The sequence below is a fragment of the Hoplias malabaricus genome, chromosome 13, assembly GCF_029633855.1.
Source record: "Hoplias malabaricus isolate fHopMal1 chromosome 13, fHopMal1.hap1, whole genome shotgun sequence".
Taxonomy (NCBI): Eukaryota; Metazoa; Chordata; class Actinopteri; order Characiformes; family Erythrinidae; genus Hoplias; species Hoplias malabaricus.
This window is the reverse complement of record NC_089812.1, coordinates 9,985,394-10,008,437: the sequence shown is the minus strand read 5'-3', so window position 1 is coordinate 10,008,437 and position 23,044 is coordinate 9,985,394.

Genomic DNA, 23,044 nt, shown 5'->3' with positions numbered 1-23,044 from the left:
TTTAGTTTTAGACTGGTTCTCTCTTCTGTGTTCTGTGCTTTCTTGTTTTGTTTACATTCTACATGTGTTTCCTTAGGGTTTATTTTCCCCGTTCCTTGTCCCTGTCTTTGTCAGCCATTCAAGGTTGTTTCTTTTGGTGTTTCCTAGTTTCTTGTTCCTAGTTTTCTCTGTCATAACTTTTGCAACTATGTTTAGTTGCTGTCTTCCTAATTTCTGCCGTTTCTTTTTTATTATATTTATTAATCTGGTGTCTCTTTAAGTGTATTGTGTGTTTAGCTTTCTGTGTTATCAGTACTCAGTAGTTTTATAATCCTGTGTTATCTTGTTTAGTATCATTCATTGCACATTGTGTTATTGAAATATCTTACCATTTACCTCCGCTTCTACATTCCTCAAACCCTGTGGCACAAGGGGACAGTGAGTAGATACATTTGTTTAAAAACTCGAGTATCGCTGCTGTGTCTGATCCACTCATACCAGTGCAACACACACTAACACACCACAGGTTGAAAGGTGAGTAACAAGGTATGCAGAGCAATAGATAGGACAACTGTGTGTACTTGTTGAATTACCACGCGCACCTATGGTCAGTTTAGCTGCTAAAATGGACTATGAATGTCAAAGCACGGAGGTCATTTTAATCTTAGTACGCTGGCTTTTACAACCTCTTTCTTTCTCGCAGTAGATCACGTGGAGAACCCCTCACCAGGCAAAAGTTCAGTCTGTCTTTATGAGTTTCAGTGCGGCCGGCTGATAAATAAATGAATAAAGCCCACACAGTGTGGCTGAATGCTAAGATGACGTTAGCATAAATAAGGTACACGGTGAGAATGCGAATGAGGGTAAAGATTCAAGCCCTTGCAGCTTTGATGTGAGCTGACCGCTGCCGTAGGGGCGGCTGAACAGATTGGCAAGACTGGGATCAAAATCAACACATGCATTCCCGCGCCTTATGGATCTCAATGTTTTATAAGCCACCTGACCAGTGCGGCTCTGAAGCCACAAGGTTAACGGTCAGTAGTCGGTTTCCTGCATGAGCTATGGGTGCTGATTGGTTTGTGGTCTGAAATCTTTTTTTGTTTTCTTTTGTTGCATATGATCTGAGTTTATCACTATAATCTCTCTGTCTGTGTACCATATGGGGATAGTAACAGATAGATAGATACATATTTTATTGATCCCAAAGGGAAATTTATACCATCCAGTAGCTGTTCCACATTAAGGCATAGTTACCATTTGAGATAAAAGTAAAAAATAAAAAATCAGATAACGACAACTAAAAGAGAAATATAATAACGGGTTCTTTTGCCACTTTGGTAATATTGGTTTAGAATGGAACCGTTAAGGTGGAGCTACCCATTCCCCCTTAACCGGGTTTGATTTGTGGGCTTGAATATTCAAACAGAGCCCTTGCTCTGGAGAAAAGTCATACCCCTTTTTTCTCTGGAAGTCAGGGGGAATGAAGTATAGTTAATCAAATATATATTTTAAAATTATATTGGATGGAACGCAAGGTCATAAGAACACGAAACTCAGATATGTTGTTGGGCCAGGCGTCATGAGCGACATCTTTTGTCTCAGTTTACATAGACCCTAAAGTCAAGGGGTTATGAGCCCAAAAGATGTTGAATAGTTGGGGTCATTGTCTAAGGCCTAACTGGTTTCAATGTCTTAGAGATGAATGACCCACCAGGGTACCCAGACGTAAGCCCAGGATGGTGGGTAGATGTCGGGGCTCTAGTGAGCAGATAGACCCCTTGTGTCTCTGGAGGTCAGATGTGCCTGTCAATGTGAAATGGCGAAATTGTTGGGTGAAGTTAAGGGTAAATATTACCTTTGGGTTCTGGTGCCTAATGTTAGTTTAGAATTTCCCCTTAAGGTGTCTTTTGTCTAAAACAGAAATCACAAATAAAAAGCATCATATGCTAAACATGGCTCTTTTATTAGCATACAAATAAATGTATACCTGTGTGATGGATCATGGTTGTCCATCCAGCTCCATTGCCTTTAGAAGTAAAGGAGGATCTTTGATCCCTGGCCACCAGAGGCAGAGAAAAATGGAGAATCTCCCCCACCCCGGAAGCTGGCTGAAGAATGTGATGAACCGGGTATTCTCATTCTTGCTGACTTAGATTGAACAACCTTTGAACACAAGAAAACACATTGCATTTTGTTGATAATCAATAGGGTGGCACGGTGGTGCAGCAGGTAGTGTCACAGTCACACAGCTTGTGGGTTCAAACTCCACTCTGGGTGACTGTATGTGAGGAGGTGTGTTCTCCCTGTGTCTGCGTGGGTTTCCTCCGGGTGCTCCGGTTTCCTCCCATGGTCCAAAAACACAGGTGTGAGGTGTAAGGCTCAGTGGTTCCTGATAGTCTCCGGACCCAACGCAACCCTGAACTGGATAAGCGGTAACAGACAATGAATGAATGCATGAATGATGATCAATAATCCTAAGCCAACCTATAAGAACATGCTTCTATAAAAATGTTTACCTCTATCACCACATTCCCCTCCTCGACTTCCGCATCCAGGACCTCGGACACTGTCATGTTTTTTAACACGCCCATATGATGCCCTGAGCCAGCAATGAAATATCCATTTGCCCAAAGAGTTGGTGTGCCAGATAATTGGAAGGATCCTTTTCAAGTTGTTTTATATTTAGCATTAATAAAAATTCAACACAAATTGCTACAAAGGCAGAAAGAGTAATTGTTTATGGACCAACACTTACTCAGCTTCTTCGGAATTATTATTCTGGCCTCCCTTCGGAAGTCCTTGTGGTCCTCTTGCTTCTCTGAGCTTCTCTGGAACCCAAATACCAATAAATGTATACAAGTCAAGCATCAACAATATAAGTTAAGGTAAGTTATAACCCAAAATTGTTCTCTACTAAATATGAAATATTCCACAGTACTTGCTTGACGTGACCTTTCCAAAATAGCGCCGGTAGATGATGACAGAACTTTTCAATGGCTAATCTGATTCTTCATTAGATGCTCAATCCATCTGAAAAACAGTGAAAACAAACAAAATACAAATTAGTCATTAACTGTATGTTTTTAATCTAAAAATCATGTTGTAAATAAAATCTTAGCTTACATTCTGATCAGCCAAGGTTCACAGAGAAAGGCAATAAGATAAGATAATAGATCACCTAATTTAGCTTGTGCAGAGGTACACAGTTCTATTAAGCCCTTCTCCACTAATGACTAATGAAAAGATGGCAGTGTATATAATTTTTCTATATCTTTTCAATGTAGAAACACAAGAAAATGGCCTTGTGTATCACTTTTAACACCACACACACACACATCAACAACAATGTGTGTTGGTAGTTTCGTGGTCTGAAATAAAATTTGTTTGCGAATGCCGCCAGCCTTTTTTGAAGGTCTTATCTCAGACATCTCTCTCCTTTCTGACTTTATCTCTGTCTTTCAATTTCTTTTTCCTCTGTGGATGAAGTGAATGCGGTGCTCTGGAGCAGCTCACTGACCTGCTGTGACTCTCTGTAAAGTCAAACAAACAAAAGTAATAAATGAATGAATGAATTGAATGGCCATGTGATATTCACACTGGGAAATATAACTCAGAAGACAACATAATCTCTCTCTCCATCTCTCTCACTCTTGCTTTAATCTTTCTCTCACTCTTTCTCTGTCTCTACACTGTCTTTCTCCCTCTCTACTCTTTCACTCTACTCCTGCCATATCTCACTATATGATGGCTCTCTTTTTTTCCCCTCTCTTTCTTACACACACACACACACACTGAGCTCAGTGTAATATATGGTGTGGTGACTGACATATAGCACCTTCTTATCTCTCCATTTTTTGACGCTTTGCAAAACTAGGCGCACATCACAGAACTGGAGGTCTTTAATTTTAATTGGAGATGAGTGAAGTCATGAGCCATCTGTACCTCTCTGGAAGTGTTTACCATCACTGATAACCCACAGGCTGCATGACACACAAGTCAGGCTTCAGGAGATGTTTCTAAGAAGGAGAACAAGACAGAACAAGGGGGAAGTAAAGAGAGCATGCCAGATGTTTCAGAAACTGTAGTTAAATCAAATGATTTATCACATCATCAGCTCTTACTGAGCAGGGTTTTACACGAGCAGAGAATCACTGATGTGCGCTTTACCTGTGTAGAGAGTTAAAGCCCAGTCTACGTTGTTAAAAAACACTAAAACATCTCACTACTAACACGGTGGGTTCTATTGATTCAGTGTGCAACTATCTGAGCATCACATTGTAGCTGATAGGACAGACCATTTTTACACTAAAACGACCTGTGTTCAGGTTAATGACCTTAATGGTACATATATGGTACGACTTGTTACTATGTTATTAACAAGTTAATACATGTGTATTACAATCCATGAATCCATAACACTTTTTTTTTAGTATGGTTGATATCAAGACAAGAAAGGTTTGGACATTTGACTAGAAATGAAATCAATAAGTCTGTGACGTTGGCACTGTGCTGTATCTAAGGACAGAATAAGACCCATTCTCTTGTTTCTATTCTCGGTGGAAAGCAGAAAGCACTTTGCTGCTGACCTTTTCCTGCGAACGGTAGCTGAAATTAGGGGATTGCTTGCTGTGTGACTGGACAGGTGGCAGGTGGTGGCACCTTGGCGATGGGAGCCTGGACATCTTTCCAGTTTGGTCTGGCTCTCGGCCTGGGGGTGGGGTTGGGGGTTGGGGGTCGGCCCCCCTGCAGTGATCAAAAGCTATTTTCATCATCGTACAGCAACATCATCATATATTTATGCCATTATTGCCCAGTGGACTGTTAGGGTTCTTGTGTATACCTTTGATCTGAAGCCCAACTGGGAAAGACTGAAGCAGGTTCAGCTGAAAAATATGCAAGTGTTTGGTGGTGTGTTTTCTAGTGAGAGTGAGGAGCTCTGGGAGTATGCAGTACAAACCCAAAGGTCTGCAGACACCTGCTATGTTTCTTCTGCAGGATTCAATCCAGTTTCATCATTTTTAAGATATGAAAAAAGTTCTTGAGCAGGTTGAGGTGAAATGCTTCACTGCAGAGAAATATACACAGTGTATCACAAGACATCAACTAGTGGATGCTTAGCAGATGCTAATAATCGTAGTACTTAATGCCTAGCTTTCTGAAAGGAAGGGTACTGACTGCTTGTTTTCCCCACCTTTTGTAGCAGTCGTTGTCATTTGGAACCACTAAACTGCTCTCACTACCTTATATCCCTTTTTCACCAGCGTGGAACTAGTTTGCATCCTGTTCACAAACCTAATTTACAGTTATATATTTCTACCAGCCTAAAGTGATTTGCCAGAACCAGAAAAGTTTATTCCCAAATGGAAGCAAAAAATAGTAGGCTCTTCGGGGAGAATTGTGACATCTGAGGGCGTGTTAGGCTAAAGAAGCTCTAGAAAGAACTCAGAGCGCAGTAGAGCTGGGAGGATCATTTTTCACAGTATTATATAAATAGATAAAAGGAAATAAAATCAGGGAAATGCTCTGTCTGTGTGTTTTCTGGGGCTGTATTATGTGAATATAACAATTTATCTATGGCTCTGGCACTGGACTGACATAGCGACTCTTGAACCAAGTACCCCCCACAATGCTCCACGCTGATGACATATTTTTAGTACCCATCAAAACTAGTGGAAACCCCAGAGATCTCCAGGCCAAGGGGATCTAGTAGAGCAGTGCATATCACTGTGACGATAGAGCCTCTAATCTTGAGCAAATGAACGTTCTGAAGAGGCTTTGATGGTATTCAGCCTTGAGGGAATTAGTAAGGTCAGGTACTAGTGCCTTACAAAACAATTTCCCACTACGTTACAGTAGTGCAGGGAGATCTTTGTCCAGCTTTGTTCAGGCATAATAGCATTGGATCCCCAGCCTGTTTGCGACTGCTTTAGTGTATCACAGTTTGTGTACACATTTTTCACAGCCAAAGTAGCTGTATAAATTCATTAAACAAGGTTTATAGATACTTTGGAGAGCACAGATAGAACCATTCAGCCGGCTGAGACGCTTTTAGATGACCGGCACAAAAGGGAATCAAATCTTAATGCTCAAAGTGCTGTGAAAACTGTAATTCATAACCATTTTATAAGTCATAACCATTTACTGTACCACTGCTAATAATCATATAATTCCTCAGGTCAAGTTTGTAAGTGGTTAAGTGGCTCTATACGTCCACCCTGAGTCATAAGCTCTGTGAATGCAGATGGAGATATATGGCCAAGGAGATATTTTAGTTGGTCGATACAAAGACAAATGACACCAGAACACTTTGTTCAGCTAATGTTACTGTATCCTTTCTCCCTCACCCCTTTTGTCCAAAGATTAAGCGATATATTGGACTGCCCTAAAGTCCACACTTGTGGTTTGTGGTCTTGCATGAAGTAGACTTGGATGAAAAAGCATAGCCCACTGTCCCTTCAATCTGTGGTGTATTTATGAGTGGTATTCAGTATCAAGGAGGAATTCTGAGCTGCATTAGATGTCCATATAGGCACCCACTCCTTAAACATAGTGATTTCATCTGTATTGGTTTTAGAATTTCTCTAGAATGGCACTGAAAATATACCAAGGAGATTAAAGTACATTAAAGATCACATTTAAGGTCAAGCATCATCAAGTCTTAAGTCAAGAGGGTAAACCACCCCTCAATTTGGGCTTTGGAACCTGCTGTTTGGCATGAGCTGGAGTAGTGTTTAGGACCCAGAACTAGTCATGTGTAGTGTACCTGTGTTCTCTGTGGAGTGATGAGTTCAGTGATTTTGGGATGAGATAAAGGGGCAATTTTAGTCCCAAACTAACAGCATCTGGACCTGACTTAATTAATGCTCTTGTGACTGAATACAATCAAATCTTCACAGGAAAGTTTGCATTTATTACCTTCAGTAATTCAGTACTTTAAAGGTGATGTTCATGATTGCAATATATATATATATATATAAAACTCAGATGTTCCTCACCATACTCAAAACTGGTCTTGTGTGTTTACAACCCCGGAGTCTGTAAATTATTAAAAAGCAAAACAAAACAAAAGAAAAAAAACATTGAAAATCACAAACTGAGATGAGAAGGTTGCTCTAATAGGTGAGTAATATTGACTTATTTTTGCTGTTTCAGATGACTTAAGGTGGAAATGTCTCCCAAATTCAGACATGGCTAACTACCTTACTGAAAGTGCTACAAAACTAAACAACTCTAGTTACAAATCAGTTTCTGTGGTTATTCAAACAGTGAATTTCAGTGAAAACATGAACACACAAGTTACACTTCAGCCACGTACAAACAACTGTCGTTTTTTTTTCACCTCAAACACACCTTTCCACCTTAAAAGACGCATAGCTTCTGAATGTAAACAATCAGAGAGAAATGTGTTTCCTAACAAACGTAGACGTTCCCTTTAAATCTGAAAATAAATTCTACAGGGTAAACACAATTCACTTGGCTTTTGTTTGTTAGCTGCTAATTTGCTCCAATTATATTATTATATTATATATATATATATATATATATATATATATATATATATATATATATATATATATATATATATATTACTGTCCAAAGTAATAACGTCCACAATCCAACACAATCACAAACACATTTTTTTTTTTACATTCTTGTCTATCAATGCATATCAGTATAAAAAGATTTTATTCCAAGGTTTTTGTTTGAAGATTTCTATTGGTTCATTCATCATTAAAAAAATGTTCACACAAGTTAAAGGACAGTTTCTGGCTAATGATAATGTGAAACTGCATTACAGTGTTGGTGCAATGATATATGAATGTTGACAGTCCTCAATATAAATATATATATATATATATATATATAATAACAACTAGTAAGGCCGGCACCCTCTACAGGGTTTTTTTCTCTGCTCTGTGAATCCTGATAGAGATTTACAGCCACACAAATATATTTGAGATGATTGATACAAAGACAAACGTGAGGTGAATGTTAAAAGTCATCTTTGTTCACAGTTACCGTGTCACACTCCCTTCCTCCTCCACCAGCAACCAGCCCCTTTTTCCCCAGAAGCCTTGGTGTATTTTCTAGTGCCACATCATTAGAAGTGAAGCCTCTTTACGGCTGTTTTGCTAAATAATTGGTTCCTCTGCTCCACCCTCGCCGAATCGTGGCAGAGGGCCAGCACTAGCTCAAGCTGTTTGACGTGTGGGCCAATAATAGTTTCTCTCTAAGTTACAGTGCTTGGCAAAAAGGTACTTTGGATAAAGCTTCCCGCTGCCAAGACCACCCCCAAACCCCTCCAGTAATGAGACCATCTCGGAAACAGCTGCTGGTAAAAGCCCTGCGAGGGACCATACAAGACGCTGGCCTCTCATCATGAATGGGGGATTCCCTTTGTGTTGCCTAATGAATATCATTGTTTTTGCCTGATCGTCCTGCTGATACTGCAAGCCTTCTGGGGACGCCAAATCTCCTTGGCTTCATCAGCACCGTAGGAACATGTGTTGGACCTGTAGCTGGGACAAAAAATCCATACAGTAATCTGTACAGAAAAACATTGCAATATTTCAGCTTTTAGAAAGAGAAGGGATTTCTTGTTGCGGTAGAAAATGGTCATTTCACAACATCTGCAATTGTTGCTCAAGCACAGCATGATAACTGTGCATCTTGTGACCTGTATTTGACCTGATTTGCCTGGGCTCAATGTTGCTCTGCATTAGTAAAGTGCAAAAATCTCAATAGAATTGACCCTTGGACCCTATTTGAACATTGTTACGTAGTTATGTAAACAGCATTCTGAAGTGCAGTCTACAATAACCAGCAGCCACAGAAACTGTCTATGCAAAGAAAACTATACCTAAACAAGTTTGGGCCTGGCCAGTTCTTGCATGTCCGAGGTCCTAGAAACGATGGGGTGTTGATGGGGCCAACAGGGGGCAACCTGCATGTGTTCTGTGTTGATCCCGATGTCTGAGTGATGCAGAATATCTACTAAATAAACAGCGCCATCTTTCAGATGAGAAATTAACTGAGGTACTAACTCTCTGAGATCATAAAAGTTACCCAGACATTTAATGGAAAAGAGTTGAGGTGTTACTACTCTAGTTAATCTGCCACAGTCATCACTTCTGGCCTCCAGATCATCCCCATCTTCAATGTCCTGGCTCAGTCACTCCCTCGTGCCTCTTCTCTACCTAATAGCTGATGTGTGGTGAATGTACTGGCACCGATTGACTGCTGTTGCATCATCCACTCAGTTGGTGGTTCCCAATGTTATAAAGAATGTAAAAGGATTTGGAGGTCTGGAAAAAAGGGGTATAAGTTTAACTACAATTCATCTTTTAATATACCTTAGGAAAGCTTAGAGTACTGCAATATGAAGTGTGCTCATGAGAGAACCAATGCAGCAGTACTTAACTTGTCTATGTTCTTGTGTATACATCACTACTATAAATGGGTTGCAGTTGATGTCACTGTGTACAGTAGCCGCCATATTGGGTACTTACCTAGTACACACACAACTCAAATAAAAACTGTAATGTTTATGTTGTTTTATTGTTTATCTCAGAGCTTTAACTTTTGCACAGTAACTCAAGATTGTATATGATCTGTGTGTGAACATGTCACCGTTTTCTTTAGATGCTGTAGCAAAAATGCCAATATGGCTAACAGGATATTACTGTTTTTTCTCATTATTATGCAGCACTCTGGGATTCTTCACCCCCCTGATGCAAAGAGGCAGTAGGAGTGCTTTGAAACTCTCTCCTGTGCAGGGAGAGGATTGGTGTATGAGATATATATATATATATCCACATTTCCCATTTGTTTACATTAGTGCTGCGCTTAGAAACCAGACCATTGCTCACCAACAGGGTGTCCATGCCCAAAAAAAAAAAAAAAAAGAATTACATGACTGCAACCCATGGATACCCACCTCTGAGAGTGAAATGGTCCTACCACAAGCTAAGCTCTTTGTTTATTCATTTATTTATTAATTTACACCTCACCAAGCTGCGATGTCATGCCCTGATAAGCATAATGATGTCAGGAGTTTTGCTCCCGTTGTTTTTGATTGAATAATCAAACGTTTGCTTTTGTCTCAATTCTAGTTTTTTTCCTCATTCAAATCCCTCTTAACACCAGTGTCAGTGTTAATGGCTTTTTTTTCAGCTGCAGGAGGACGCAGCCTATTTCTGGGCTTCAAATGAGGACCCTGGGGATTTTTATTTACTAAATTGCAAAAAGACTAAAGAAGAATCCCTGTAATTAGCTATGCGAGACATACATCACAGAGCGGAATACGCCTCATTAGAATAACAACAACAAAAAAATGAGACAGAGGGGTTTGATATTATGTAGATGTTACAGGACCCCCCCCCCCCACACACACACACACACACACTTTTCAATGCTGCTGTTCATTAACAATATCATCTCACTTACATTTTTCCAGCGTGTGACTAAAATAAAAAACACAGCATGTTCCCACATGTACACGACACATCAAAGCAAGAACGGAAGCATTGAATCCCATCACTGTGGTCTTAACTCTTAGAAGACACAGTTGTGTTATTACTCAGTACATCGGTATTCAACATTCTTTAGGACATTAGGGATTCGCCTCAACCACCAGCAATGATGTGCAGCATCCCCTTGATTGATGCAATGGCATCACCAGTACGTAATCACTCATCAGCACAGTGATATTTAGCCTGAGGTCATGGTCACACCCCAGTGCATTTCCAGGAAGAATCCAGAGATCTTTATAACCTCTGAGTGTCAGGACCTCGGTTTTAGATCTCATCCTGAAGGACAGTGCCATTTGTTCCGTGTCCCCATCACTGCACTCAGGCATTGGGATCCACACAGACCACAGTGAAAGCGCCCCCTGTTGGCTGTGAATGTTGAGTAATGAGGCAACACTATTCCATCAATTCTACAAGTGACCTTTCACTCTAAATCCTGCTTCTGGAACCTTTGGGCCATAGGTGTCCCCAACTCGGGAGGTGGGCAGCAAGCATGAAGTATGGCTTTCAATAACGTGTAACCACAAATGGAGCAGAAGTGCAATAACAGCACAAAGAATTACTTAATCCTGAGTAACACATAGAAATGCAAGCTGTTTTGGGAAGATACTCGAGTCCAGACCACTTTTAGCGGAAAATAGGATCAGGTCACTCGTCTCTTCCCTCAGAAGACTCTCTGCCTGAACTCGTTTGATTGACGTTTGACTGATGCCACACTCCTCTCTTTAAACTTGTTCTGGGCTCTCCATGGTTTTCATTCTTCATTTCCTTCAGTCTGCCCGGAAACCTCCAGCGTGCTCTTGTTCACTCAGAGGGTTTAGAAAGAGATTACTCCCAACCCCTCCGATACCATGCCCCCTTTACTCCTCTAGGGCAGTTATTTCCAAGCTCCTGCCCATGGAAGGTGAGGTGGGCAGGTAAAGCTGGTGCAAGGCGAGACCACTCCAGACGGTCTGCAGTAATGTCCATTGACAAATGTGTCAGGAGAGCTGAGGCTAGCCGTGTCATGATGGATGCAGAGCTGAAGGCTGGTTTGTGTGTGTGTGTGTGTGTGTGTGTGTGTACGTTTGAGGGGATTTTGGGTCAAGGCGTATGTGTTTTGGGATTGTGTAGAGGTGATAGCTGGTGGGAATTGGGGTGAGGTGTATGTGTTTTGGGGACTGAGGGGATGTGAGGCGAGGTTTGTGTGTTGTAGGGTGTGTGTGTGGAAGTGGTAGTTGGTGGACAGGGGTGTCGGTGTAAGGGTGGGAGGTGTCTGTCATGCCATCTATAGTCTGTGGTAATGTTTTAATCATAATAATGAATGTTTTTCTATATTTTAGCGTTGAAAACCCCACTTGATTGACAAGTCGACTATTATAACACTGTTCAGGTCCAGTAGGCACATCCATGAGATATGGGGATGAAAATAATAATCACAAAATATAATTGGGGTAGTCAGTGGTTCTGGTTAAGGAGTGCAGAATACTTGCAGAAATGTTGGAGGTGTGTGGGGTTTTAGGTACATGAAGGACAGGGCAGGTGAGTGGGATTTTGTGTTGTGTTGTCCTGATTGTTGGTGAGTTATGATGTAAGTCTCACATGGAACTGGTGACAGTGAGCATGCATTAATGGTGCCAGTGTGTCTTGCTACAGCCTTATTCACCAGGGACGCCAGAGTGGATCTACAATTCATTGCTGTCCAAAGAAACACATAAATCTCCAACTTGCATACCTGATGACCCCTGTGAAAAGAAAGTGATGTATAGGGTATTTTGAGTATAGAAGAAGGGGATGGGCTATGCCTAATAAGTAACCTTAATTGTAGTTACATAGTAATAACAATTGTATCCTGTTAAAGAAATGCTCCAACCCCACTAAGTCCTTGCCCCCTAATGCTTTATATGCTTTGGTAGCACCAGCCAGACTCATGAGGTGAAAAAAAAAATTACCTAGGACTGGGAATTTTCAGAGGTAACATATATTCAAATAGAGCCTATTGTTTGAGCCTCCTGAATAATGCAATTCTGTTTGACAATAGCCTTATTGTACTTCCTTCATCATGTGACACCTACACAAGTACACGACAAAAAGACAATAAGCAGCAAGGAATGTTTTAGCATGCTACCTTAAAGCCATGGTTCTGAATCATTTCCAAAAGCTTGAGTGAAGCACTGTACCACAGTCATTGCCAGGGATTAGCTGCTGTTGTCAGTAAGAGAGAGACAGAGAAAAGAAAGTTAATCTCCACAGACATGGGCCTATATTCAGTGGTCAGCACCTTGCTCTGTAGATCACATCATGAGGTAATGCTAAACACCATTTGAGACCTAGGCTATGTTCACATTAGGGTGAAGAGACAGATATCAATTTTTTTGCCTTAATGTGACTTAAATGTAATCCTTTTTTAGGGCTGTGTGAACACGTCAAATCTGATTTGAGGTCCAAATTGGATCTGATTCTTGGGCATGCTACATGAATGTGAGGAGTCACATTGGATTCCATGCGTCTTTTTGCCTGTACACATGTACCTAGATCTTTCGCCTCCAGCATTGGCAGCACGGCACAACAACAACAGAGGAGAGATTCGAGCTGTGTTCCAAATAGTGCCAAACTCCCTACATAGTACACTTCACAGAACATTAAAATCTACTATAGAAGGCAGCAGTTCCACAGGCAGATGTGATGATTATAGCTGTTAATAAATGGTTTTGTAATTTGACATACAATGATACGATATACACATGAGCTAATGTGTCCGTTTATCCAATTTTTTGCAACAAAATGTCTCATAAATTTGATGTTTTTGTTGTTGGTGATGGAGGTGATGTGCATAAATGTATCCATGTGCACATTGCAGACAGAAACAGGTCACGTCCATTCAGGAATTTGAACCATCAAAATGGCTCAATCCAATCTGAGCAAAAAATCTGAATCGATAAATAAGGCTTTTAATGTGAAGGTAGCCCTAGTACCTTAGCAGGTTGACTTGGTTGTTTCAGAACAGGAAAGTCCTTGGTGAAGAAGAAACCGAGTTGCACCAGCTCCATTGTGCTATGGAATGTGGACTATGGAAAGTGTTTTGAGTAAGAGAACTGAAGCCTCAAGTTGATGGCATGCCTCAGCAGGGCTGCCTCTGATAATCAAATTAGCTGCATATATAGTTTCAAATAGAGCTAGGAATGCTTGCTTAATTGGATGAGAGGACAAGCGATTTATCGAGGATGACTTCCTCTAAATGGGGTGCGCTTTCTCACTTGAACAGCACTTAGGCAATTGTCTTGTTTAAGACCGTACATCTGCAGCCTCCGGCACTGTCACTGATGCAAATCCGCCTGGGTCTTTTGGAAATTAACCACCGCCATCTCTGATATACCGGGCTCCGATTTGTGTGCCATCCATTCCAATTCCTGGACTGTGACCTTAATCCCAGATCCCTCCTCTATCAGTCCTGTTGGTGATTAATTGCATGGATATATCCAATTTACATGCCGGCCCCCAGCAGAAGTCTAAGCATGGTATTGACATTTAGTGCCACGGCATAGTACTGATGAATGGGGGCAAAGTAGCTCTAAACCAGCTAAGGCGATTACATCGTGCAACATGGGCACTTTGAGGTAATAGATCTGTTGTTTGGACTGGGCAATGCGGCGGTCCAGATGCCAATACGAACGAACATGTTATTTGTTACCCGGCTCCCACTATTGATGATGCTCCTGATGAAATCTATATGCCCTTACACCGTTACTGTAAAAGGCAACACGAGACATTGACTATATAAATTCTTTATGCTGAAGGGTATGGGTGAGAAGTAAAGCATGTTTAGCCAAGAGTGGGGTTGAGAGCTGGGGCATTTTTAGACCAAATATTGTACTGGGGCACACAATTTAGAAGGGCACCCCACTGCTTTCTTTGAGTTATAGGGATTTAAAGGCTGTGGGTGACCAAAAAAAGAGTCACTTGGGGCTGGTTGGGAGCATGGGCTTCAGGGCAGGGGGAGGTGCAGTGTGTAAAATGTTGACAAATGACAAAAGAGTCATTAAAATGCAACTTTAATACATAGTTGCTCTTTAACAAGATATTTAACAAATGTTTAACAAATCATGGCCAGATTCCTTTCCACTTTATATTTGCCGTTAAAATATTTTTTTCAGTACGTGACATTATATGAATATGGAAATCCTGTTATTTTCTGTTTATACCATGCTACAAATCTAAAGGGTTTAAGGCTTAGGGCAAGAATTGGGACAGGGAATGCCTGCAGACAGCAAAATCCCAGCCAGATGCTTTTTTATGCCCCTCGTGTGGTCACCCTAATGAAGCACTAAATAGTTTGAGCAACATAACTCTAAGATATATGTTAGTTTGCCATGAACGAGAAACGAAGAACAAGTGAACACTACAAAAATATATTAATTGCATTCATTCTGTGCACATTAATGAACACATCAAATAAAATATTTGGTTATAATAAATTAAAATATATTGCTGCACGGCTGACTTTCTTTAAATATTTAGTAATGTCCAATGCTATGTGCAAAAAAACTGACTCATAGCATTAGCTGGTCAAATGTTTGAATGGTCGCTGGTGCATCTTGGGAAATGTAGTTCCTGAAGTGACTTTGTGAAGCATGTTGTGTAGTTCTGCTCCGCAATCCTAGATCATATTGATTTTTTACTGCTGTGATTTTAGTGGGGCACTGCAACATTTGAATGGGGCCTGTACCCCTGTAAATTGAGTTTAGCAATGCCCCTGGTTGAAAGAGAAAAAGACTGAAGATAAAAACCAATGGGAGAGAGGGAGCAAGAGAAGGAGCGATATGGATGATAAGATGAACACCAAGGAAGCAAAGATTGGGAGAGTGGATGATTGCGGGCGGGAGGGGAGCTGACTGTTGCTGAAGCAGCATGATGCCGGGCAGGTGTTGGGAATGCGCCGTTTCCCTGGGGCGCTAAACTCCAGACTTGTCAAATCCTCCTCACTCACTCTCAATCAACCCCCACCATGTCTCTCTTTGCATGTCACCTGTCCAGAGTGCAGATGCAAGGTGACTTTGTCTCAAGGACTCAGGAATGACAGCAGGACTTGGGGGATGACAGACAAATTCTGGGATGACAGCACAATCCAGGATGACAGCTGGAGCTTGGGTTTCCGAGACCCTCACGGAAACAACCCTGCTACCCGGTCTTCCTGTGCAGCCTCACTTCTCCGTCCCTTGCCTCCTGCTCTTTTAAGTCGCCATGCCTCAGGATTGGCCGGATGTGGTCGAGTTGCTCTCAGTAATAATGTATTACAGTGGCCCACTGTCAGAAGCAGTGCCCGTGATGTAGATCACTGTTTTACCTGTTGTCTGAGCTGGAGTGACAGTGCTACGTGTCGCCTGGCTGTGGAACGCAGCGATCCTGCTACCAAGGCCGTTCTCTGTGTGGGTGGAACAGCTCGCTTAGCATCCTTACTTAAACTTTGGTGGAAAATTCTTGTTAAACTGCCTGGCTAGCTTCTGCAGACAAGTGGCATACAGGTCATTAGGTACAGTGACTTATGAGGTAGCAAGGCCATGTCAAGTTGTGATGTAGTTAAATCGTGAATATTGAAAAGGGTAGCTTCCTTATTCACCTTTTCCCACCACACTGCCTTTCCACATGTGTTTATTCCACATTTATTTGTATTTCCGGAAACTTGTTAAATGTGTTACTTGTTACAGACATATGTGTGGATTAAAGGTGTAAAGTGTGTGGATTTTTGGATTTTAAATGAAGAATGTGATCAGTAAAAACTGTAAAGTCCATGGTTGGTGTGTTTCATATGAAGAAAATGAGGAATGAAACCTGTTTTTCATATTTAAGGTGGAACAGACAATTCAAATAAAAGGCTGGCGTATAATGTCAATATTAGCCTCATAAAGTGACCCATTTAAGGTGGTAATAAACACTTGAATATGAAAATTATGAATAAGAAACAGGCTCTGACCCCACCGCGACCCTGAATTGGATAAGCAGTTATAGACAATGAGAGAAAGAATGAATGTATGAATGAATAAGGAACGAAAACCTGCATTCTAAAATGACATTGAAGGTGGAATGGAAAAACCGATAAAGAAGATAACATCAGCCTCGACTAGTGACACGTATAACCCTAGAAGCGCTGAGAGCTGGGTGTTTATTCATGGTCACTCACAGTGGTCAAACGAGTGTCTCTCTGTGCTTCCGGGTGTTAATGTGGTAATGAAAATTTAAAAATGAAGCTGGTAAATAAACAAATGGTTTGCGGTTCCTCCAACAGTGGTGACTTGTTTGCTTTTTGCCTTACAGTCTCCTCCCTCTCTAAGTGGAGCCAATTCCACCTCCACCACATCATTGCAGCACTCTGTCATCTTTAACACTCAGTGAATTTAGAGTCTGGAAAAAGTGCGTAACTTAGTTTCAGTGTAAGTTTATAATCAAGGTGGTTGTAAGATGGCCCCTCTCTTTCTACCATAAAAAATGAAGGAGAATGTTGCCTCTGGTTGGAATTAGGTTTAAATTCATTTCTAGGTAGGTGTCACATATGGACTGTGCTTTCCTGCCCCATTCCCAAATCACCTTCTTTGACTCTGTATTAGAACTGTGCCTGCTTCTACAATCAGTTGGTAGCTCTTGCTTTTTCCACTCGCTTTTCTCCATCCTCCTCCTTTCTTAAGAGCTATTCGAATTGGCTCGACAGAATGATTCACTTGACCTCAGACGAGGAACGCTGCTCTGATGATTGCTGTGAAACGCAAGACTTTTAGCAGTGTGAGGTGCCTCGTGTCACTAGCTGTAATGGAAGACACAACTTAAGTGCTGTTTTCGCACGCCACAAACACTCCGTCGACATGTCGCCTTGTATTTTCCTGATTGAGATTAAAATACGATTCCGCGAGGTGTTTTATTTCTGTCGCTTCCAGGCCTCAACTGCAAACTCTCAAACGAGCTCCGCACTGTCAAAACTGTCTCCAGATAATAAGGGAAACGGAGAGGGCACGCTGAAGCAAGGGAAGGAGAGGAAATGGCAGGCATAGGACCTTGACTTGAACTTTTGGGTTATTCTAAATCTGTCTCAAAGAGAGAGCATCTTTGCCTGTGTATTTAAAAATGATAATGGGTGTTTTAGGCAGTTATGATAATGCCTCACACCTTTGTGCACAGTTGGCGTTGTCTATATACGGCAACCTGGAGACGATGGGTAAAAGATATGGAATGACTTATATTTTTGAGAAAATACACAATTTCATCCCACAGAAACTACTGGTAGTACCAATGTTCTGTAATAATTGCTCTTCAACTTATGAAGCAGCCATTATTCTGACACCTAGTGGCCTGGATGTATTAGAGAGTCAGTACAAAATGTGGAGCGTGGACTGGTTCGTTCAGGGACTAGAAAGCAAATTTTTCAGCTTATGTGGGTTTTGCTTAATATTACTTTACTTCATTCATTCAATCATCTCCTGTAACCACTTCATCCTGATCAGTTTCATGATGGAATCATTGGGCAAATGGCACACACACACTGCGCAAGGAGCCAGTCAAAAACACCAGTCTCTCACACCTGGGGACAGTTTCCCAAATTCACACGCTCACCTGGTCCCTCACAGATTCATACATGTGGACACACTTACCCAGTCACTTACACCTAAGGAGAGTTTCACCCTCTCACGTCTCACCCTGTCACTTTCAGACTCACCCTGTCACTAAAGCACTTATTTTTGTTTAGGGTTCACTGTGGAAGTTGGAATCACCTTATAACACTGGGCTTTAACAGTTGGGCCATTCCACAAGGTTTATTGTTATAATTAGCTCTGTCGCCGTTAGGCCTCGGAAACCAGCTCCAGCTCAGCTTCTGTCAACACTGTCATCAGATAAAATGGGAAATGAGAGAGGGAATAGTGAGGCAAGAGAAGGGGAGGGAGTTCATGTTTTGTTTTTTGTGTTTTTTTTTTTTCCTGTTTTATAATTGTAGCTTTCCTGGGGCTTCACATGGGATGGTGTGGCTTGGACGGCATGCTGAGATAAAAAGAGAGTAACGCAGTGTCAAACTCAGCCGTCCACCTGTCGGCTTCTCCAGGGCCTTTATCTTTGGCCAGACTTTTTATTGCTAGCTTCCCAGGCCACTTAGAGCTATCAAAAACCCGGCTGAACAGCAGCACATCTCAATCCTCTGAGCCCTGAGCCCTTGTTTCCTTTTTTTTTTTCTTTTTTTTTTTTACGAAGGCACTTTTCGCAGTGGAGCTTATTCTGACACCAGCTTTTGGTCCTGACTGTTTCTTTTTTTTTTTTTCTCGCTTGTTTCTGAGACACGTCGTCCTCCTCGCGTCAGCTTGAAGACGTAGGTGGTGAGAGAAAGAGAGAGAGAGCGAGGGAGAGATATCTGTCTGGGAGCTTCATAGAGACTCATCCTGACATCTGCCATGGTGTCGGAGTTGAGCTGCGTCTGCCAGGAGAGAGCCGAGGGCACTGGCATGCTATGCTGCTAACAGGCTAGCCAGAGTTGGAAGACTCTCAGTGCCCTGTGCAGATTGCAGCGGAAAGTCACAGGTGGCACAGTTTAAAAAAACAAAAATAAGTAAAAGCAAATTAAACAGGAATAAACAATAGAAAATGGAAGAGAGGGGTAGGGGATGGACTTGTTGATTGAATCAGGTCCCAGGCGGTTTATCCAGCCATTAGCTTCATTCACATCATGCGTCAGACATGATCACAGCCAAAATGAATGGAAAAACAAATGTTAGGACCAGCAACACTATGTCTTGTTCATAATAGAGAGTTGATTATGAACCTTTATAGCCTCCATAGGAAAGAGAGTTTATTTTAACTGGTGTATTTTTGCACTGATTACAGAACAGGTTTAGCGGTCCAGGAAATTCACTGACCAATGGCATGAATTACACATACCTCTGTTGAATGACACACACAGGGCAGGGCTCCAACACACTAAATAAAAGTAACCCGTGGAACGATATAAAAGTCATTCAGGGACACTTACGGGATGACAGGGTTGTGGGCGGTAAATCTAGAGACGTTATAATTCAGGAGACTAATCACCATTTCTCATAATACTTCTCATAATACTGAACATGGAGTCTGTTTAAGGATAAAGTCCCACCCTTTAGCAAATAGAGCCAATCAGTTTGCTGGTTATTCACCAGGGGGAGGAGGGTCGACGTTACTGTAGCACTATTGGGAAGTAAGACCAGTATCAATTTCTTTAAAAGCATTGTTTTATCTTTAAATTTTGTTTGAAATGAGAAAATAACTTTTTATTCTGAGTATTTGCTATTTATAATTTGTCCAATTCTGTGTGAAAACTGATAAATATTGTTGCAATATATTGAATTATAATTGTAATTCACATTCAGTTGTTGTTAATGACATAAAATTGATATTACTAGGCTACTTCAGTATACAGGACACTCTGATTGTAATGCAGGTCACATGTAGAGGACATGACTCTATCTGGACCTTAAAAACCACCTACAATTCCCTTTGATTTCAGAAAAAAATTTTTTTTCGAATGACCACGTCCATATTGTGCATGTGTTGTTTTATAACCCACTATAAAGAGTTACAAAATTGCTCATAAACATAACAACAGTGTTTTATTTACACTGCTCCAGTTGGATTTCAGTCTCGTGTTGAGTTTCCAAAAGCACTACAATGAAAACTGGGTGAATAAAAGAGCCAGACGCTGATTGTAATAGCACCTGGGTGTCATTTGGTGGGCTTTTCCCACCGCTTAAACAGTTAAGTGCTCTCAAAAACACGCAGTTTGCAATAAACAAACAATCATAAACTCTGCAGGATTAGAGGAGGAGAGGGAGCTCTCTGTTCTGCTGTTGGAGATGGGTTCACATAGTTCTGCTGAAGAATTAACCACTGTAGACAGATACAGAGGGACAGAACATAAGTGGAATCCTACCTCAAATTCCAAAAACAAAACAAACAAAAAATAAAAAACCCAAAAACTGTGGTTCCTAACAAATGTCCAGTTTAATATGTTAGTTTGTGTTGTGCTGATATGAATGGATCAGACACAGCAGTGCTGTTGGAGTTCTTAAACACCTCAGAGTCACTGCTGGACTGAGAATAGTCCACCTGTGTCCACTGATGGAGGACTAGAGGACGACCAATACAAACTGTGCAGCGACAGATGAGCTACTCTCTCTGGCTTTACACCTAAAACATGGACCAGGTAGGAGCTCTAACAGAGTGGACCGTGAGTGGACACAGTGTTTAAAAACTCAAGTAGCACTGCTGTTTCTGATCCTCTCATACCGACGCAACACACACTAATACACCACCACCACGTCAAGTTACTATTCACTGACACCTGTGATTGGAACATTGCAGTGTGGGTTTGGTGGTGTACAGTCATTAGAGGATTAATAAGGTCAGGCACTGATGTTGAATGATTAGTTCTGGGTCACAAACACCAGTCCGAGTCATTCCAAAGATATTGGATGGCGCTGTGGAAGCTTCACATCCACTTGTCTGTGCTCGGCATTAGTTATGGTGCTGTTAACTCGGCAGCTCAGTGCTTTTCTACAAAGACATTGTCATTGTCCAAATAAAAACACGTATCCTACTTATGTAATCCTTCTTATCTTTCAGTGGGAGTCAGTGTAAAAACATTATATTCCGTGTCATTTTGGAGCATTTCTATTGGTCCATTCGTCATGAAATTTTCACACAGTAAGTAAACAAAAATGTGACAATATTCAAGCTGTGTTTACGAAAGAAAGGTTGGATGAGAAGATGTCCAGGACATTTGACCATTAAGTTTACTTCATGTTGGATAAGAATGTTTTCAAAATTTATATATTTATTTATTTATTTTTCATAATCAGAGAGGACGAAACATGCCAGGATATCTGCAGGAAGCTGAGAAGATGTCTAATTAAAAATGACTTCATTTGATTAGAACAGATTGTAATTACTGAGTCGTACTTCTGCTTTTTCTTAGTCCTGTCTGATCCAGCAGTTTAGTTTAGGAAGAAAAAGAAAGTATATCTCAGGTTAAAGTGTCAGAGAGTGACATAATGACAATGTAGAAAATAGGCCAGTGGTTGGTCAGTGTGTAACCATTTACCCAGCATCTGTTACACATCTGCTAACGTCATCTAACATTTATATATAATTGTATTCATCTAAGACTTATATCTAGATATAAAAACATTGCTGTGAGCATTTGATGGCATTTGGCCATGAGCATGTTAGTGAGATCTTGTGCTGGTGTTTGTTGTGAATTGCATCATTCAAACCACTCCAGCATCCCATGTCATCCCCTGCATTTGTATGGAGTTATACACAGGGGGCATCTTAAAGTAGTGGAAATCACTCATTTTAAGTGGTGCTGAATGTACTTTGGGACACATAGTGTAAAGATGATGGAAGGACTCTTGAAGAAACAGGTCTCAGACTACTTCCTGGTGTGTGAGCAATCAGATTGCAATCCATGCTCAATGCATCTTGCTTGCACTTGGCTTTTACGTGATCCACTTAGCCAAAGATGCATGAAGCACCTAATAGAGCTCTATGAATAAATCAGTAGTACAGTATTATCCTACATGTTTACCGTTACTGACAAATACCCAGCTACGTCTGATCCCATAACCTGTAAACATCACAGAGGAACTGCTTTTAATTCAGAGGAAATCTGCTTACAGGTATAAGACTGAGTAAAGATAATGATGCTAAACAGTCTGCAAATGCTGGTTGGTTCGTCAGTAAGCAGTTAGTAAATATAGACAGTTCAGGACATTTGGGCGACCCTTAGGGCCATCATTTTGCCCTCCCCTCATCGCCCTCAATTTTTCTAGATATAAATTTTATAAAATAGTAAGAAATATTTATTTTGTCAATATCTACAAACAAGTGGAAAGTAGTGATGTAGTGGTGCTGGTGTGTTAGTGTGTGTTGTGCTTGTTCAAATGGATCAGACACATCAGTGCTGCTGGAATTTTTAAACTCCTGAGTGTAACAGCTGCACTGATCATAGCTCACCAACCAAAAACATCCAGTCGACAGCATCCAATGTCCACTGATGAAGGACTAGAGAACAACCAACAGCAACAGATGAGCTGCTGTCTCTGAATTTACATCTACAAGGTGGACAAATGAGGTAGAGTGTCTAATAGAGTGGACAGTGAGTGGACCCAGTGTCCAGCACTGCTGTATCTGATCCAGTTTCTACCAGTGCAACACACTGACACTGTAGAGGTCCTGACCAATGGTAAAGGGTAAATAAGGGGTAACAAGAACGCAAATAGGTGGCACGGTGGCGCAGCATGTAGTGTTGCAGTCACACAGCTCCAGGGAGGTTGTGGGTTCGATTCCCGCACCGGGTGACTGTCTGTGAGGAGTTGGTGTGTTCTCCCCGTGTCTGCGTGGGTTTCCTCCGGGTGTTCCGGTTTCCTCCCACAGTCCAAAAACACACATTGGTAGGTGGATTGGCGACTCAAAAGTGTCCGTAGGTGTGAGTGAATGTGTGTGTGTCTGTGTTGCCCTGTGAAGGACTGGCTCCCCCTCCAGGGTGTATTCCC